General features: G+C 40.6%; 1 pseudogene; it reads right to left on the minus strand.

Annotated features, from left to right (window-relative positions):
- Positions 1 to 18,619: 18,619 nt before the first annotated feature.
- Positions 18,620 to 19,103, minus strand: LOC147453610 (uncharacterized; annotated as a pseudogene).
- Positions 19,104 to 19,904: the final 801 nt, after the last annotated feature.

Here is a 19,904-nt window from a genome sequence, read left to right on the forward strand (position 1 = left end):
AGAGGTTAGGCCTTCATAGTTCTCAACATGTTTTGATGCTTGTAGGGAGAGCTAAGTGTTAAAATTGAAAGTTATGACCAATTTACAAGAATTGCATAATCCTGTTTTTTGGCCAAAATTAGCACTTTTATAAATTTTTTGGTGGCTTTCTTGATATCCAAATTCAATTTTGATGGTGTAAGTGTAATGTATAACATAAAGCTAATCTTCCTTGAGTTTTGGGGGACCTAATATGCTATAGCATAGTATATGATGATGGTTGAGTTTTTTGATTTGCTGAAGAATACGATGCATTTTAGAGTAGCAAGTATAACTTTCTAAATATTGCTAGTTTCTTAGGCCAATTGTGTGTATTTTGTAGGTAGTAACCATATCTAATCATAGACTACAAACTTGGCTAGATATTGAGTAGTTTCTATGGGTTTCTAGAGGTCATAATGCTAAACCCAATTTTTTCATGTTTGCTGTATTTAGCACTTTATCATTGCCCCCAAGGTTCCAATTGTAAGAGATCCATTATCCTTTTGACATGCTCCATGGCTCCTTTTGAATCCAGAGGCCCAAAGGGAACTAAGAAAACATGTATATAGTATCTGTATTGAGCGTGACTATAGAAACTTTGATGATAGGTTCGTAGAATGGCAAAAATGCAACTTTTTTGTACCTATTTTTTTTTGTCCGCCAAAAAAAATTAGTGAGGTAAAAGCAACCATATGTTTTGGTCACCAACCCATTGAAGTTAACGGGGCATTTTATCTCATGTCCTACAAAAATCTCCACTCTTATTTATATGCAATCAACCGTAAGAAATTGTTGTTTTGGGCAAAATGCACTGGTCCATCAACTTTGGAGACTTGTAGTGACCAAGGGATAAGAAAAATTACAAGTTTCTCATTTTTTCCATATGTAGTAGTTATTGAACTATAAGCTCATGAAAGGATTTTTCAAAATGAGTGGATCTACTATGGTTTTGGAATTTTTTCCCAAAACCCTGAAAGGACACTTTTATGTCCTGTTAGGTTACCATTCTAGTGTTAAAACTTTAATTCTAAACAAAATCATGCGACAAAGCATTGAAAGACACCAACATTGAAAACATTTGTGCTCCACAACAAATAAATTGCATGTTTCAATTGAAAACTTGAACAAGCTGAGAATAAACAAGTATGCATAGAAACGAGATTCAAAACACCGTATGTATTAATGTGGACACAATCCATGTCAGTTACAAGCTTTTACAAAAATACATCACAGGAACGGAACGTTCTCACACAAAAAGCTCTTCTCTTTCATGGAGCAAACAATCTTTTCATTGATTACAAAGAGATATTGCTTGGGAAAGGTATATCTGAGATTAAGATACTCGCAAAGGTGACTAAGATGTCACTCATTGTTCACTATAATGGGGTGCACTACATCATCATGGAGATGTATTTGCAAGTCAACTGCTTCTCTAGCAGCAACCTCAAAGTCTAGTGTCTCCCATTCTCCCATCATCAGCTTCCATCTTCTATAAGGAAAGACCATCAACGCTTTGATTTCCAATATGGTATCTGAACACCACCTTGTTAGCAACTACAGAGAACTTGATTCTATCTCCCTGGTGGTTGACCTCCTTAGTTTCCCATCCAGCTGCAAGAAACCCGTTGATCGCACTTCCCCCTTTGCAAGTCCACATTGTTGGTGTCTTGTGAACACTCTGAAGTCGAAATATGAACAAAAACACATGAAGAGACATAAACCATGTTACTGTTGCTTTATGGAAAACATAGGTGCACTTCATTGCTGCTTGCACATCGACCTCGATTCTCCTTTTGGTTGATGCAATCAAGGAACTGTCTGGCTTAGGCCATTCCAAACTCTCCAAGGTTGGAAAGTGAGCTAGAGATAGACAACCATATCCAATTCTCCTAGGTGTGACATAAGTATGATCATAAAAAAAAATGTCACATGAGGCAAGCTTAGAGGACTGACAACCAGCATAGAGCAACTTGCCAAGCTCAGTGTGGATGGCCTCAAAAGTTCCTGTGAAGGACTCTATTGGCTCCCACTCTACAAAATCGGATGAAAAAACATCTGTAATCATGAACAAAAAGCAATGGAAATCTTACAGTCATCAAAAGAAAAACACAAGGCAGAAATACTAAATAGATAACCAAAAAACTTGCAAGAGGAGTAAAAATTACAATTTGCAGGAAACCTCGATGGAGCCACTACTGTCTCTAGCTTCAGTTGTGAAGCGACATACACATGCTGCACCTTTGCAAGCCTCTTGCCGTCTTGTGTTTGCTTGAACTCCATGATTCTTCCCTTTCAATGGTGTGCTCAAGAAGCCATGTGTCTCCTTGAGACCTTGTTTGCACCTCTTAAGCTTGGCTGCATTGTCACCCACATCATTCGTTTTAACTCCATCGTCACCCAATATCCATTGTTGTCTTGTACATTGCTACATGAAATGGAGTCAATGACACTCCTAGGTCGTCGTGTACCTGATGATGCCATGGGAAATAGTGGCATAACCTGCACACAAACACTTATGATTAGACATTGCACATCCATGTTCTCAGCTATATAAAGAGAAAGAATCTTGATGGCACTTGCTACTATACTGCTCCACCTGCTTGTTGGCTTAATGTGAAAGATAATGTTGCAAAGCTTGTGAGGGAAGTAGATCCTCTCTAGAGAGATTAATGGAGAAGGAGCAAGAAACCTATTGAGGAAATAAAGAGGGACGATGTAGTAGAAGGATATGATATAGACTTTAGCTTTAGCTAGAGGTGTTTAGTGAAGCCCATGGAGTAATGGAGAACTTTAGCTTGAGGAGAATGCAACCCTCAAGAATGCAGTAAGCTTGAGGAGGGAAAGGAGGTTCAAACTTCTACTGCAAAGCTTTTGGGAGGGAAAATTGAAAGGAAGGAAAGAGAAACAAGGTGAAGTGAAAAGAAGTGAGAGATGGTACAATAGAGAGAGAGGGAGGGAATGATCATCACGTTTTTGGAGGGACCCCCTTTTAGGAGAGAGGGGGGGGAGAAACTGGTAGCCAGTACAGAGCGAAAGGATTGGTTTTTACTCAACTAAGTCGCAAGCTTTTGCAAATCATATTTGGGTTTCAAAGAAGTTGATTCAACCACAGAGAGGTAAGGAGTTTATTTGGATTCCCAAAGAATTAAAGTATCAACTCCCAAATTCTGAACCTCGTCTTCAACCAAGCATACAAGAGCTGAAGCAAAGACCGTTAAAGGCTCACACAAAGACAATGTGGATCCCAACAAGTGGCCTTGTCATATCTTTTGTTGAAGAGACAAAGTAGCACTCCTCTACAACATTGAAGCTCCATCACCTCCACCCAGAAAAACACTCTTTATATTATATTGCTTTCCTTCATTGCTCATCTTGTAAATTCCCATCTCTCTCTCTCTCTCTCTCTCTCTCTCTCTCTCTCTCTCTCTCTCTCTCTCTCAGTGTGTGTGTGTTTCATTTACTTGTCTTCCTCCCACCCCATAGCCCGGGGGGCGGGGGGCAACTACATGTACATGGGTTCCTCAAGCAACCAAAATGCATCTTTTTAACAACTCATTCAGAATGATATCAATAGTGCTTTTCTAGCTAGTCATTCATGGAATAATAATGTTTTCCTCGTGCTCAATAAAATAATAAAGTCATGCTCGTCATTGCAAAAAATTAACAATATCATGCTAGACGCGGTGAGAGTATCGTTGGAGCAAACGCCAATAAAGATACCTTCTTTGGCGTATTTGGCTTCCAGTATACATGATTTCTCCATTTTGACCCAAGTATTGAATAGCCACATATCATCTATTGGTATTGCACTTGATATTATCTATGTATTCTCCTTTAGATATAATATTGCATGTGATATCCATATTTATGGTGTGCCAATAACTTCACCCAAAACAACAACATTCAATAGTGGAGCCAATTCAACAACATTGCACAAATTCATCATTGTCGATAGAAGTGGTTGCTTTTGTTTTCCTTGGGGGGCAATCGATGCTCGCACAAACTTAATTATTGTACCTGGGACAAAGAAGAAACGGAATCATTGAAAGATTCGCTTCTCCAGCAACCGAATGAACTCGCTACCCCCATCCGCAAGGCAATTTTCTTGCTTGGGTGATAGGACCATCTTGGAAATAGGTGCAATAACAGAAAAAATTTAAAAACTTAAAAAACAATTACACCCCGCAGTTCCCTTGAACATAAACATTGAACAAGCCTCCCCACCAAACAAAGCTATACAATAGTACATAGAAACAGCGAATGGTGTTTCTATATATCAATGTTGTAAATGTGGAGGTTTAATGATCTTTTCACAATTAGCTTAAAAAGGGCGTAGGTCGGCACTCAGGAGGTCTAGAAACAACATGATACATGAAAACTATGTTTGCACTTCATGTGGCCGTAAAAGGCAAGATCATGGTGCACTACTCACCCGATTGAATTCCATAGGATTTAACCTCCCCTTGCCTACAATAGAGAAGTTAAACCATTTAGAAATCCGACTTGTCAATTCTTGGCTACCTTTCATCAAAATTAGGGAGCTTACAAATGATGATCAGTTTGGATTACGAGGTAGCGTTGTTAATGTTTTGGCATCCTTGGGGAGAACAGAACAAATACTCCCAAGGTTTATTCATGATGAAGCCTCGATACTAGTGGGTATTAAACGTTGTCTACAGTATAATCATTGCTACCTTTTCGGGGTTGTCCGGCCATTGCTTACAATGAAAGCCACTGCTCAACTATTGCAAACATCTTTATACAAGAACGAAAAAAATTACTCTAAACAATGAGTGTCTAAGCCATTTCCATAGTCTACATTGCCCCTTGCCTGATGATTCTGCTGACAACAATCAACCACCAGAAGAAGATGATCTAACCACAGATGTCATGCTCCATGGAATTGAGTCATCACAACAAGTAGTCGATCACAACGACAAAATCTTCTTTGTAGCTACTGTTGAGGGAAATAGTCCTTTGAGTATTTTCAAAGATGAATACTATGAAGAACTTAGTTTCCCTACTATTTTCTACCCGTAAATACCATACACTTGCTAAGAATAAATATCAACATGTGGCTCAATGGAAACTTATGCACAATGATAGAAGATTCTCACTAAATATACAGAATCTTTTTTTCAAAACAATAAAATTAATGACTCAAAAAATCATGGGATCCATTTGATATGTATGCACAAAGGCAAGCTAAATCACAATACACTAGTGGCCAGATAAGTTGTTGGAGATACTAACATTGAGAAGGTCTTGTCTTCCCAACTTGGACATTGCGACTTTGATGCATTGCAAACATCACCTGACTACAAAGAAAAATTGAAAAAAAATGCCTTCGCTATGATTAGACAGCTCAGACCACCAACATTCTTTGTCGCATTTTTTACGACTGAGGAACATTGGAAACCTTTGATTGGAGCACTTGCTAAGCTCAACCCCATTGTGCATGCAAGCACCCAAATAGAAGCATCATATATACGAGATTTGGTCCTGTCCAACTCCTGTAACAACTGCCCGCTTTTACTTGAACCGGTTTAATGGGATGAAGAAATTGGTAGACAAAGATATAACCATATTAGGAAAACTCAAAGATTACGTTTCTGTAACCGAGTTTTAGAGCTGGGGTAGCCAGCATGATCATGGGCTACTATGGATAGAAAATGCTCCTATTTATGGGAAAGATCCCAACGAAGATGTTGTGGATTTCATTGATAAGTACATAACAACTGATTCCATGCTTCTTCCCATAGATTTACAAGAAATTCAAACACACAAGCATAAGAAGTCTTGCTTCAAAGAACGCAAGGGTTTTCACTTTAACTTTCCCCGCTACCCAATGTCTTTCACTATAATTTTAGAACCTTGTCGTTCTCAACATAACAATATCCAATACAATAGAAAGAAACACAAACAAATCAAAGATAATCTGTAACTACTAGATTATAGAGCAAATATTACATTCAAACAGTGGCTCCTATCTAGGGACCTTTGATTTGAGGATTACATCCAAGCTATAGCATCCACAATCTCATGCCCAAAACTTTTATTGAAAAGAAATATCAAAGATATTTACACAAATAATTTCAATCCAACCATTTCAAAGCTTTGGGATGCGAATTTAGATATACAATACATTTTAAATGCACACGGAGAAGCTACCTGTTGCTCCTTATATATATAACAAAATCTGATAACACACTCATCAAATCAATCAAAGAACAATTTGTCATAATAATCAATATCTAATAATTCTCCTAAATGATTTTCTCATATTAGACTGATCATTTAATGTGGGGAAGTGCCAAGGGAGAAAAAGCTAGAATATTGGTTAAGCTAGCAGACCGGCCACAGTAGGGATCCAAAGGAGGGAAAATAGGGATCCAAAGGGGGGGCCATCTGCAAAAGAGCCATGTGCAACAATGGGCTAAAAAGACCCTAAGGTTCAGCCCATTAAGACTTCCAAAATGCTAAGGTTCCAAAATTCAAAGGTTGTGTCCAAAGGTCAACCCTAGGGAAAATTGGATGCTTTGTGTGTGCCCTAAAAGTCTTTGCACATCCCTACATGGGAGGGGGCCAGCCCCAAAGGTAGGGGATGAGAGAGAAAGCTATACACACACACACACACACACACACACACACAGAGGCTCCCTTTACACAAAGGGAATGAGGGACACATGTCAGCTCCCTAGGCCAGATGCCCACAAGGTGTGCCCAATTCCTATTGGAAGACCCTTGAAGTGGACCAAGGAGAATTAAGCTAGAGTAAATGTAGTTTAATTAATTTAAAAACATTTAATAAAAGAAACCAATGAGAATTAAGTCTTCTAGAAGACTATTGGGCAGTCTCCCAAAGGGTCCAATGAGCATTCAGAAGCCCCATGGCTTGCCTGATTTCTATTGGCCAGGAGACAAAGGGGTCCAATGAGAGTTTAGTTTAATTATTTAATTACCTAAGCTCTCACAAAAGGGGAAAGGGGGACACATGTCAGAAGGCTATCACTTATGCTGCTTAATACCTATTGGTTTGACTTGGGGAGGTCCAATGAGGCAAAAGCCAGACCTAATTAGTAGCTAGGGCTCGTCCAAGAGAGAGAGGGGGCTGATTTTTGCTTGGCATTGACACACACACTCACACTTGACCATGTGTGAAGGAAGAATACTCTATCTCCTCCCAAGCTTTAATGGAGAGCTCATCACCTACTCCAAGCTTGTGAGATAGAAGCCTACATCGACACTCTCTTGGCATGTGGATGCAAATCCAACCAAGAGCCAAGCTTCAATGCATGCTCATCTCCTCTACCAAGCTAATTACTAAGCTAAGCTATGCTAATATGAGTGATTATGTAAGGAGATGTACATCTTTCTCGTAAGATACTCCTTCTTCCTCTCAATCTACTCTCATACCCTGCTAGCTCTCACCATCTTCGAAGGTGTGTGAGGTCTTGGGTCTGAGAACGGGGATAATTCAAGTTGTGTTTGATTAAGTGTTATGCTTGGTGTATAAAGTTTCCATCTTCATTGCACTAGCTAGTCTTGAAGGAACACAAAAAATTGTATTGTACAATGTCTCTCTTGATGGGAGAAACCATAATACAAAGCCTTTTGGAGGGGGGACCGGCTCCATGCAAATCCGGTCCTCAACTGTTGTCAATAGCTTAATTTCTCTCTCTTTTGAAAGTATTGTCGATGCTATCTAACTAGGTGTTATGCTTTTTGTTGCTCTCTCCACCCAAGCACTCTTGTAATTCTCATTAGGAATCTATTCTAATGAAATGCCCACTATGTTCATGCTAATTTCCGCTACACATAAGTTATTAGGCCATTAAATGTTACACAATTTGACTCTTGCATTCAAAACAATGAAACTACATTTGATGGAATTTCAAAAATAGGAAACACAATACTAAACATACAACAAATAAGCTCACAATAAACAATATATATTGCACTTTCTCTACCTCTGTACAATGCAACTCAAGAATTTATATTCATAAACACAAACCCTCCCCACGAGAGAACAATGCTTCTCAACAAAAACACCTCCCGCAAAACATAGACCTGTCTAGCACAGAAATCTTTCATGAGACAAGCATAGACAAATATTGTACACGTCCTTCCCAGCTCAATGCCATATCATTGGTAGAATTTGCCTCCACATACACTTCAACAAGCAACAAATACAAAAAATGTACCAAACAAAAAATTATACGATATGTCAAATATAATGCCACAAAGAATCTAGATAATTATTATAGAGAACAATGTCTTCTATTTCTACCATGGATAAATGAAAACTCAATATTTAACAAATGGACTCACATGGAAAGATGTATACAATAAAAATAAACCTATCATTGATACAAATGAATCTAAATACAACAAAACCACAACACTGAAAGACAACCTTAACACGAACTCATTAGGCACTAGTTTACCATTGACATCTACGACACTATCTAATATTTTGTTCGGTGTGCGATACACTACTTCCCCGCTTTCCGGCATTGCTATTTTTCTCGGCGTTGTTTTTTGCTTTTCGGCCTCGTTCTGGCTTTTTCTGGCACTTTCTGCGACTTTGTTTTTTTTCTAATTATTTGTGAAATTTTGAATTTTCTATTTTTTGGTATTTTTATGATTTTTTATGGAAAAGTTTTGATTTTTTCTAATTTTTTTGAAAATTTTCTAATTTTTATGGAATTTGTATGAGTTTTTATGAATTGTTTATGATTTATTGAAATTTTCCCGGTCAATTTTGAACCTTTTTAGGATTTTTTTGTGAATTTTTTACTATTTCTCTAAATGTTTTGTTGAATTTTTGTATTTTTGGTGATTTTCTATGTGTTTTTTATTTTTTGTGAATTTTCTATGTTTTTTATAAAGAAAATTCAAAACTTTTTTACTCTCTTTTTTTAAAATGAGTTTTCTATTTTTTATAATTTTCTAACACTTTTTTTGATTTTTTATTGGGTTTTTGAGAATTTTTATTGTTTTTATTATTTTTAATGGGTTTTTTGTGTGTTTTCTTTTTACTAATAACTATACTATATATTAAGCAGATAGACATTCAGGGGGCCGTGTGGTGCAATTTACTTCATCCGATAGTGTGGCTCTGCAGCTGATCCGGTAACACTGAGGACATGTGCGAGCGTAGTTAGAGAGAGAGAGAGAGAGAGAGAGAGAGAGAGAGCTAGCTGCAACTATAGAGAGATAGAGAGAAACGTGCAGCTAGCTGCTATCCATAGACATTGAGGGAGCCACGTGGTGCAGTTTACTTCATCCGGTAGTGTGGCTTTGCAGAGCTGATCCGGTAACACTGAGGGCATGTGCGAGCGCAATTAGAGAGAGAGAGAGGGAGAGAGAGAGAGAGAGGAAAACGTGCAGCTAGCTGCTATCCATTGACGGTAAGTATTTGCTTGCTTGAGGCCTCAGCTTGCTGGGAATGGATTGCCTTCTTGGTAGCTTTCTGCACGATGATGGAGAATTGGATCTGCAACAAAAATTGTGAAGTAGCTTCCCGCAGCAAAAATGGCAAAGAAAACGAGGCAACAGTTTCTGTATCTATTTCTCACAGCACACGGCTAACGGTAATGTAATGTGAACCTGTCACTGATTATCATCGGAAACCAGCTGCAAGCTTCACGTTGGTAGCTCCTGACGATGGAGATGGCAAATCGCAAGGCCTGTGTGCATCCATTGGGATCAGAACTTACAAGTAAGAGACATTCAGGGGGCCACGTGGTGCAGTTTACTTCATCCGGTAGTGTGGCTCTGCAGCTCATCCGGTAACACTGAGGACAGTGCAAGCGCAGTTATATATATATATATATATATATATATATATATATCTATCTATCTAGAGAGAGAGAGAGAGAGAGAGAGAGAGAGAGACGTGCAGCTAGCTGCTATCTTTGCTGAATGCTCTGCAAATAGAGATTTGATCTTTGTCGCACATCTAATTTACTGACACAGAGAGATCATCGACAACACCCGTTATTTACATGGTTTGGGGCAAGGTCTGTTGACAAGCTCTGAGGAGGCTGAGGTAGACATCCCATGGTGAGCAAAGTCGATCCCTGCACAGAAGCTTCCAAAGGGCACTATCAAGCTTTCCTTGCTAACCAAGAGCTTGAATTTCTGCGAGGAACAGGTTACCCGTTTAACACTCCGAAGGTTCTTTCTTACGAGAGGAAATTGATGGGGGAAAATGGCATCGCTACTGTCAACATTGTCTTCTACAAGGTCCTGTAAGGGCGTTCAGCATGTCCCGGCCCGAGGGAGAGAGAGAATTTGTCACCTGTGAAACCCGCATCCCTAATTGTCCCCAGTGGTGCCGTGCACCCCTAGCTTGCTGCTCCTCTCTCTCTGTAGGTACTACAATCACCCGTAACCTTCAAGGCTTGATGCTCAAACATGCGTACCTACTACCCAGGGTCCTAGCCAGCGTTGGCGATAGAGAGAGGTGGGAGATGTGTGTGTGTGAGAGAGAGAGAGCGCAGGGAGCGAATCGAAAGGGCATTGCTTTTGTCAACTGTCTTCCTCCTCCTCCTCCTCCGTTGCGCGAAGAGAGAGGGAGCGGCTTGCAACCCAGGGTGCTCACTGCTCAACCTGCTGAGAGAGAGAAAAAGAGACTTCACGAAGGAAGAGAGAGAGAGAGAGAGAGAGAGAGGAGCAGCAAGCTAGGGTAGAGAATAACATAAAGAACTTTCCATCTATTCCACCAAGATTTAATAGATCTACCTAACAAACCCTTTTGCATCCAAGCACAGCGTAGACTTCACACGTGATGAGAAAATCCAACCTACAATGAGAGATCCCTTCAACGTGGATTTTACGGCCAATGAGCTCTTGAGTCCCCACTGCTACATTTCAACTTTTTTCACTTTCCCTTTCGAATGTGGTGGTTGCATTTTAGGATCTCTGCTTCTCATGCCTCATTGCGGGATATGCCAACTTGGGCAGGGCCAAGGAGCTCTCGACCATTTTCAGTAGATGCGACGTCGTGTTGGCACTACCAAATGTGGTGCACTTCATAAAGCACCAAAAGTGTTTGAGGAGCTTATTGTTCGGGATGTCGTCTCTTGGAATGCACTGATTGCAAGATATGTCCAACTTGGGCAGGACCAAGGAGCTTTGGGCATTTTCAGCGGATGCGAAGTGAGCGTGTCTATCCAGATGCAATCGCATACATTGTAGGCTGCTTTTGGGTGATGCAGAGAGAGGGCATCTCTCATGATGCAATGTTGTCTCAACGAGTGCATTGATTGCAGGATATGCCCAACTTGGGCAGGGCCAAGAAGCTCTGGACGTTTTTCAGCGGATGCAAAGCGAGGGTGTCTATCCAAATGCAATCCCATACGCTCTAGGCTGTTTTCAACTGATGCAGAGAGAGGGCATCTCTCATGATGCAATGTTGTCTCAAGGAATGCATTGATTGCAGGATATGCCCAACTTGGGTAAGGCCGGGCATTTTTCAGCGGATGCGAAGTGAGGGTGTCTATCCAAATGCAATCGTATATGCTCTAGGCTGCTTTCAGCTAATGCAGAGAGATGGCATCTCTCATGATGCAATGTTATCTCAAGGAGTGCATTGATGCAACAAGGTCAGGTAAGGAAGAGAGAGATATTTTTTAAAAAGTTGTAGAGAGAGGGCATTTCTCCAAATGCGATCAGGTACACTTGCTCCTTGAAGGCGTGTGGGATTACACAAGATGGTAATATGGACAAAAGAATCCGGGATGATATTGTTAGTCAATAGTTGTCGAAACAAAATGTCGTGCTTGGCACTACCTTGGTCGTCATGCTTTGTACTACCTTGGTCGACATGTATGCCTAATGTGGTGCACTTCATAAAGCACAAAACGTACTTTAGGAGCTTCGGGTTGTTTTCACTGGATGCGAATCGAGGGTGTCTCATCCACACCTAGGCTATTTTCAGCGGATGAAAATTGAGGGTGTATCTCCATATGCAATGTTGTCTCATTGAGTGCATTGATTGCAGGATATGTCCAACAAGGTCAGGGAGGGAGATTGTTTGTCGCTTTGTGGGTGCCTTGGTTGTCATGTATGCCAAATGTGATGCACTTCATAAAGAGAGATCTTTTTTTAACAGTTGTAGAGAGAGGGCATCTCTCCAAATGCGATCAGGTGCACTTGCACCTTGAAGGCATGTGGTAAAGTGTTTGCGGAGCTTCCTGTCGGGGATGTCATCTCTTGAAATGCACCTATTGCGGGGATATGTACAACTTGGGGAGGTCCATGGAATGGAGGCAGGGGTGGCAAGCATGGGGTTTCCCCTATTCCCCGGAGATGCAACCACTTTCACTTGCATATCGACAACATGGCGGATACCCAAAAAGTTATTTGCAAAGTGGTAAGAGCGAGCAAGACCCTCCGGTAAGGCGGGTCGCGCGAGCTAGTACAAATAAATGAAATGAAAGTGAGAGAAAAAAAAATGAAATTGAATTGAAATGAAATGAAATTTAAAGGGAAAGAAAACAAAATGAAATGAAATTAAAATGAAATTGAAACAAAATGAAATGAATCAATACAAAAGTCAATGACACAAAAAAAGGCAAAAAGACAAAAGACAAAAGGCTCCACCTGGGCACGTTGAGAAGAGGTCCCCCTTTCCCCCTTTTTTTTGTCTTCTTGTGTTGTGTGTGTAAGGGTGGGTTCACACGGCACGAAGCGCGAGAACGGCGACCAAAGTGGAAGAAGAAAGAAAAAAAAGATTATTTTAGCGTCGTAAGAAACTATCCCAAGAAACCGTAAAGATCTATCCGTTGAGGAAAGTCCATGCGCTGAAAGGCACACTTGAGAACCGGAAAAAAGCCGAATTTAAGTTGAAACGCTAAAAATCACCCAAAAATCCCAAAAATCGCAAGAAAAATCCAAAAAAAATCCCAAAAAATTTTAGAAACCTTAGAAAATCATCGCCATTCACAACAGAGCATTTCCAACATGCAAAAGTACACCAAAAATAGCAATTTTTTTTGAAAATACCAATTTCGACAAAATTGTCCACCCGACCCTCGAAAATAGTAAAACGCTCAAAATTTGACCACGGAGGGCACAAATGTGAACAAACTGATGCCTTAATTATGTACACACAAAACAGCTTGTAAAGATCGCAAAATCAATTTTTTATGGAATTATCCAAAAACTAATGCAAAAATTAGCAAAAAACTACCAAAAATTACAGAACTTATCCGAAAAATACCCAATAAATTTCTAAAAATTCTCTCCACATTGGAGAACAGTGCAACCAAATAAAATTTCCAAAATCACATCAATTCAATTGCCAAACAATTTTATCAATAGAATCAAGATTAGGCAATTAAACCGACAAAATTACCGACAAAATTAGGTCAAAATTAGGTCAAAATTTCATGCAATTAGAGTGTGTAAATCCCTATTTTGAACACAAAAATGCAGCATTTAATCATTACACACATCATTTATGCAATCAAAACATTGAATTAACCATGCAAACTAAACATTTTTTTGGCGCACACATTAAAAAATTGGTAGTTTTGACCAATCTTTAGGTGCGCACACAAAAGGGTTAAACTTGTCGGATTTGCAATGTGACTTCACAAATCATTATTTGGGTATGAGCACAACACAAATCAATCATCACAATCGAAAAATCATAACACACACATTGATTTTTAGGTGCACAAACATGGGCAAAATAGTGCACACACACCTAAAATTAGCATACACAGACAATTAGAATGGACACACACTTGATTTTAGTGTACACACACTTTAAATTGACATCCAAGCATGCAATTAACTCAATTAGACACCCAATTAGCAACCTAAAATCACCAATTAGCAATTGAAACTTGTCAAATTCATGCGCCACCAATTCTTAAAAATTTCGACATTACGACGGCGTGAAAATGAATTATCGCAAAATTTTCCATCCATAACATCAACATTACATTACATCATGGTGGGATTTCTACACAATTCTACACATCCTTAGATTCTATGGAGGTTGAGAATACCACCTTAATGACCTTTCCATTGAAGATCAATTGAATGGTCGAATGCTCCAATCCTTCATAACAAATTAGTAAGTTAGCAAAAATTAGTCAAATTAGCAAGGGATTAGTGAGACATTAGAGTGTGTAAACACACAATTGGCAAAATACGGTTACACATTTGGGAATTATGAACACAATGCTTCAAGCACACACATCCAAAATCCATAAAAACATCAGCACGAAAGTGAAATTAGTAGTGAAAATAGTGAGGGAACGCATTCGATTATACCACAATTACACTAGCGTAGGCCATCGTCCCCGGCAACGGCACCAAATGTTGGGGGTTCCATTGTTGCTATAGCTCCAATGACCAACAAAATTGTCAATACGGAGGGATGAGCTACCCAACTAGGGCATGGAAACACTCACACGGTTAGTGAGCTAATTGTGGTAACACATATGGTTAACTGTACGAGATGAGCTTCTCGGCCTATGGAGGAGCTAAGCCACAATGAAGGGAAATCTCCACATCCACTTCTCTTCACCTCTAATGAGCCCAATCATACACACTAAATTGCAAGACGCACACAACACTAATCCTATCATGCAACACACTAATCTCAATCATACACCCATATATTTATCGAGCACCACACTCCAATCAGACCTACATGCACACACAATCAAGAGAGGACAATTACACAAGATTAGAGAGAGATTAACCACTAATTAGTTAAGATCTAGCTAATGTAAGCATCATAGGCAATCATAAGAGGCATGAGAGAGGCATAGTGAAAGAGAATGAATCATTGATTACTGTTAATCAAGTCTTATGAGCAAGGAGAAGCTCAATGACTCCATAGCCACACACCTCAAGAGATCTCAACATTTTTGAGAACCCTAATTTATTTTACACACTGCCTTATATACCTAGGGTAAAAATATGCAATGTCCGGGCGCCCAAGGCCTTTAGAGCTCCACCACTTACTGAATCTGCAACCTAGGCACAGTAACTGACCTATTATTTACAGCTTGGAACTCCCATTGAGCCCATAACACATTAGAATATTACAATGGCTTGAAATAAATCGGGAATTTATAATAAGTGACCATTTTGGGAAAATGTGAAAAATGTGTAACTCCAATCTTTACTGCTTCTTCACTTTGCTCTTCGATGTGCATTTATACGTCTTTGGTCTTCAAGAGCTTTTGTTAACTGACGTTGACTCAGTTAACACAAGGCTTGACACTGGACACCTTGTCTTTCGATCCAACTAGCATTCAAAGTCACGGCCTTGTGTACACTGCCCTCTCCCACGTAAGAGATCCCAACAACCTTTACCTCCTAACAGAATTAAATTCCAACTATATTAAAGTAGAGAAAATAGTTCTAGCTGAGCTACACCGCCTCAAACACATGCCACTTGGAAACCTTCACAGCTTGACCTCCACTCTTTTCCCGACAATCACTTGATAATACAATCTCTTAACATTGTGTCCCTTAGGAAAAACTACAACAAGCTTATTCATGATAATAACTTAATGGCCTCGCACATTCTTTGTCTCTAAGAAACAAAGCTACAACATGCTAACACAGTGGCCATACATGGTTACACACACACTCAAAAAATTGGCCCCATGGGAGTATCCCTCTTCACATCAAAGAAAAACATACATCTACAAACACACAACATCATTTTTATGAATGAAATAGAATGCATTACAACACTCCTCAGTACACCACATGGTCCACCAAAAACCCTGATAACATTGTACTGCAAACCCTCAACTCCACTTCCCTTGCTCCTACAAATATTGACCACACTACTCACACCTCACCCGCAACCCACCCCTACCATTTTACTCGGTGACTTCAACATCAATGCTAACTGCCAAACCCCTAAATACCTTGCTATTTTTAACCTTCTCTCCACACACAACATGACACAACATATAACCCACAACATGACACAACATATAACCCACATCACAGCAATCTACAATTGAACTTTGGACCACATTTGGACTACAAATTCCTTCACTGACATAACAACAGGCACTAACTTCTCATTTTGGTTAGAGCACTCCATTATTTACCTACTGCTTCCACTAAACTCCAAAAACACATTCCAATGACCCCCTCCTCTTGCTTCCTAAAAGCACCTTCACAAATCCTTCCATTGGCAGGCCCTCATGATCCCTCACCTTGTTTTAATAGTATTGTCAATTTTTTTTTTCAAAACTCACTCAACAACAAAGTGAGTAGAAGATAATACTGATCACCAGAAAATTACAACTGGAACATGCTCAAACTGAGCCATGGATTCAAAATTCATTCCAAGTACACAGAGGAGCACAGTACCATCCAAGGTTTTACAGGGAGCCGACTCGATACAAAGCCAAAAGAGCAATATACATCCAATACATAGACTACAAATCATAAGAAGCATAAGGGCGGAGACAAAGCCTCCATCACCTTGATACCAAAGTCTAGACAACCGACGAGGAGAACCATCAATGGAAAACCACCAACATACATCTGGGCTAGAAGGCGGAGACCACCCTATGGAACGACGACTTCCATTTCCACCATAGGAGAATCCTCTACCACAGAGCACCCCCATGTTGGAAGACACAGATCGGGTCGAGCAAAAAACCATCCACACTATCATTAGGACCAGTCACAATAGACCACCCAAGGTGGGCCAAGCACCAAATGCACAAGAATAAAGGCCTCCACATTAGCAACAAGACTGATCACCAACAGCACCTGACATCTCAAACCGTATGTAGACCAACATGAACCATCACATAGCTATACAGGGCAAGCGAGTTCCCTTCGCAGAAGAGTTGGGCAGTCACCAAGCCCAATATGCACAAATTTGCCATGCTAAGCCTTGTTCTCCACATGAGAGGGATGCGACAGCCGTGTGACCCTTCCTTGGAGAACCCCTGCTACGCACACCTAAACACCCTCCCAATGGCCCCTGAGTCCACAGTGCACCCAAGGCAAATCTGGATCCCACTTGCAAACCCCAGACAAACCATCTAAAGGGCCCTCCAACCCGGCATGGACCTTTTGAGGTCGTGGAAGAGCAGAGGAACAAGTGTGGTGCCATTGATAACTCAGAAGAAGAGTGATAAGTGGAATTTTTCTCAATAAGTCTTGAAACACTTTCCACATATTGGGGTTCGTTCGCATGGGTGTAGTACAACCCTAGCTTGCTAAACTCAGCAAACGTTGCCTTTGTTTCCCAACTCTGCTGATTTTGGCAAATTTAGAAAACCCGCTGTCTTCTACCCCCAATTTCTCAAATGTAGCCCTGCTTGCAAAAGACTAATGTTGTTGCTTTTATTAAGTCCATCCAAAATAGGTGACAAGGGGCGAGGGTGCTATCCCTGCCCATGTGAAACTTCCCTTGCATAGGCTGGATTTGAAAATGGGGGGTTGTTTTTGGCTTTTTCTCATCTTTAGCAGAATCATTGTTTGGAAAGATCGAATATTATAGAGCGGTAATGGCTCTCCCTGAAATATTTCAGAAAAGGAGGGCATTGGGGTTAAGATAGAAGCTTTTGCCTCTTTGGAGGGACATATCCAAAAAGATGAACAATAAAGTTCTAAGACATCTAGCCCATTTTTGGGACAACAATAAACAGGAGATAGAAAGACTATTGGCAATCACAATTTTGGAAGGACTAGACGATTGAAGTATGTTGGTGAATGAATCGAATTTCATGTGGAAAGCCTGGAATTGGTCGAAGAATAGGCAATTTAGGAAACCAAAAACCAAGGATGTTTATCTTTCTCTTATGGTCTTGGCTGATTGGTTTGCCTCCCTCAGCAAGCAATGGGGAATGCAATGGTCAAAGGCAAGATGGAAAGCGGTAATGAATTAACATATGGTCTCCACGATTTCCCACGGCAATGAAGTTCTTTATATGGAAGGTTATATGGGGACTCTATCAAAGGAGTGAAAATTCAATGCCAAAGTGATCAACTGAGATAGATGCAATGGCTATAAAACGACTCGAAAGGACCTCCCTCATTTGTTCAAGGATTGCCCATCTATCGATGGCCTAGCAGATAAAATATGCAAGTGGGTTCAAAGGACATGGAGGATACGGTTTTTTAAGAATGATACGTTTCTTAGAGGGATGAGGTTTAAGAACCAGGTGCTCATGGTATACACTCAAATTGTCAAGTTCTACTACTGTAAGGGAATTTGAAGGGCCAAGAACCGTAGGCTGTCTGAGATTGATCTTGTAAACTACTAGCTTCACAAAGATAGTACTTGAAAACAACAAATTTATTGTCTCATTTGTAAAATAAAAAACTTGGACACTTGGTATTGGCCATTAACATCGCTTTGATGTTGGAAAGGGGGAAATGAGAAAACCACCAGCACACTGAATGCTTGCCTCTCTATAGCCTAGTGATTTCACAACACCCCTATCTCCTAGTAAACACACACCTTGACTCACAAGCTAGCAACAATTTATTGTCCAAGCCCGGTCCCGACCAACACCGACTACACCCACTTGACCACAAAGCAAGCAAGCTTGTCTTAAGCTTCCACCCCTTTCAAAGAACCTTATACCAAGCAAAACAACCTTGACACTCTCAGACAATTTGAGATTGATGAAACACAAATCTGCCTATAAGCTTACAACCTTCTTTCACCCAGACTCTCAACTCCCCGATTTCACACACCTCAAAGCATATTAAACTTCTAACATTCACAAATTCATATGCAACAAGACACACGCTTGGCCTATAATGCTTCCCCACATATAAACTCATGCACTCGACACACACCTAAAACCCATACATGGTTATGCCTAACGAGACATGAGGATGAGAGAGACAATCATCATTGGTTGATGAATGGAATGGATCGATATCATGGCAGTATCTAATGCTGGAGTCCATAATACAAATGTATAATACAAATGTTTTGGAGCATAACTGTTTCCATCCTTCTCGATGATCTTCTACGAAGATGCCTATGTAGATGACGACCCTCTCCTTGTGCAGTTGGCCGTCTCCTCTCTTTGCAGGTCAACCTTCTCATGCATCTCCTTCCTCTGAAGCTAGCCTCTGTAGCCCTCTCCAATCTGGAGCTCTCGACCCTCCAAGCTCTTGCAGCGCTGGCCCCTCCTAGCCGTAAGCTTATCCTTTCAGAAAGTTGTCGTCCCTTTGCAATGTGAGCCCCCGCTCAACTTGCGGCCTCATGTAGTCCTCAACTGCAGCCCCTTGGCTCCCCTTGTAAGCTGCACCACCCCGTGGCCCTCCTCTTCTGGATGCTCTCCCACTCCAGGCGGCCTGCCTCTCCAATGATGCCACCTCTGTGGTATCCCACTTGAGCCTCGAACCTGCCCGTACAATACTCTCCTCCTCTCAGCACTCTCAGGAGCTCCTTCCTTTCAGATGGCGCCTCTCATGCAAACCTCCAAGTGGCACTGCTTCTTTTTTGTCTGCATACCGACCTCCTCCACCTCTCTAGATGGCGACTTTCCCATGCAAGCTACAAAGCCCATAGCCCTTGTTTGCATGCCCCTAAAAAAATTGTTCTTGTTTTTTTTTATAAAAAAACCTCGATGTGGCGAGCATTCACGCGTCGTTGATGTCCGGCCTACCCGTCGACTTCTTCTCCGACCCCCATCACGTTTGCAACTCATTACATTGGTCCTTCCTTGTAATGGCGACAATTCAATATGGACGGCCGTCGTATCTTGAACTTGCCGAGCACGACCGACACCTTCATACACACAATGGCACGATTTCTCCAACAGAGATTCACAACCATGCTTGGCCTGCAAAATGCCGAATCTTGTTAGGAAATAAGACGTAGCTAAATAGATAGTTGAGTAGATTAC

The sequence above is a fragment of the Adiantum capillus-veneris genome, chromosome 7 (genome assembly GCF_014529385.1).
Source record: "Adiantum capillus-veneris isolate H3 chromosome 7, ASM1452938v2, whole genome shotgun sequence".
Taxonomy (NCBI): Eukaryota; Viridiplantae; Streptophyta; class Polypodiopsida; order Polypodiales; family Pteridaceae; genus Adiantum; species Adiantum capillus-veneris.